This window comes from Macadamia integrifolia, chromosome 8, assembly GCF_013358625.1.
Source record: "Macadamia integrifolia cultivar HAES 741 chromosome 8, SCU_Mint_v3, whole genome shotgun sequence".
Lineage (NCBI taxonomy): Eukaryota > Viridiplantae > Streptophyta > Magnoliopsida > Proteales > Proteaceae > Macadamia > Macadamia integrifolia.
The window spans coordinates 25,629,514-25,630,966 of record NC_056564.1 but is presented as its reverse complement, the minus strand read 5'-3'; the positions used below and the strand labels follow the sequence as shown (position 1 = coordinate 25,630,966).

The following is a 1,453-nucleotide window of genomic DNA, read 5'->3' as shown; positions in this document are numbered from 1 at the left end:
CCCCCCCCCCCTTTTCTTCTCTGCCCCTCCCCCCGCTATTTACCCTTTTCTGTTTGCTGACTGTACTGGAACGTTGTTCCCTCATCATACTTTTAGAGAGAGAGAGAGAGAGTGTGAGGGGACTTCAAGTGTCACACCTATTTTAATTGTTATATGAAGATTTTTAGTCACAGGTTTGAACTAGGAAATTGTTTCTCCAAAAAATATTGGAGTACGACTGCATACATTATAACCTCCCCACTGATATTGTTGAATTAATTTATCATTATTGATGGTATGAAACAATGGGCTAGCCTATATTTTTAACATTTCGACTAGAATTTAAGATTTTTTTTCATGACTTATATGTTACTGTAGATAATACACACTGTCAGTTGTATGCAGCTTTTGATTATAGGAAAATAGTGTTTGTTCTGTTTATTTGTTCACACAAATAAGTTAAGGGTGCCAAGTTGTCTTTTATTTATTTATTTTTTGAGGAAATTTCACACCCCTCCCCTGAATATTTCATTTATTATACTCTCATCTCCTGAGAAGTTTAAAATTACAATTGTACCCTGTAGTGTTAATAGTGTTAAAGTCATCTATTAAATGTCTTTTTCATCCGATCCCTTTTGTATAAATAATAGAGGAAAGACAAAAGGAACTAACGTATATTAAGACATAGGAACTAGCGTATATTAAGACATTGAGAAAGAATAAAGTTTGGTTGAGACTCACTTCAGAGATGTGTAATATACATAGGAACTAGCGTATATTAAGACATTAAGAAAGAATAAAGTTTGGTTGAGACTCACTTCAGAGATGTGTAATATACATAGGAACTAGCGTATATTAAGACATTAAGAAAGAATAAAGTTTGGTTGAGACTCACTTCAGAGATGTGTAATATACATAGGAACTAGCGTATATTAAGACATTAAGAAAGAATAAAGTTTGGTTGAGACTCACTTCAGGGATGTCGCTTTTGTATGGCAATCATGTGTTGAAAGGTGGGTTGGGTAGAATTACAGAGAACACATCGGCCAATGATGGTGTTGTAGTGTTTTCAATGTCAGATGTGCCGTTGGGGCTCTACATAGTAAGCACAACCTACCATTAGTAGTGTTGACATATAAGGGGAATTTACTACCACTCCCCTACACTTGGCCTATATTTACTAAAATTTCCCTACCATTTACTTTTTTTTACTGATACTCTCCTTCTTTTTTATTTTTACATCTCTTTCTCCCCTGCTCTTTTCAAATGTCCATATTACCCTTCCTTTTCACTTGTAACCTATTATTCTTTTTCAAATTGATTGGCTCAAAACATGGTTTGAACCAAACCACTAACAATTTTTATCTCATCTAATCATCAAGGATATTGTAAATTCAAAAAAGAATAATTTTGTATCCGATCTATACCTATATCGCTATCATGTTCCAATCGAGTGCCACGCGTTTTTTTTTTT

General features: G+C 34.1%; 1 pseudogene; it reads left to right on the top strand.

Moving 5' to 3' along the window:
* The first annotated feature begins 958 nt into the window (after positions 1 to 958).
* LOC122086835 overlaps positions 959 to 1,453 on the top strand; it is a 1,833-nt pseudogene continuing 1,338 nt past the window's right edge.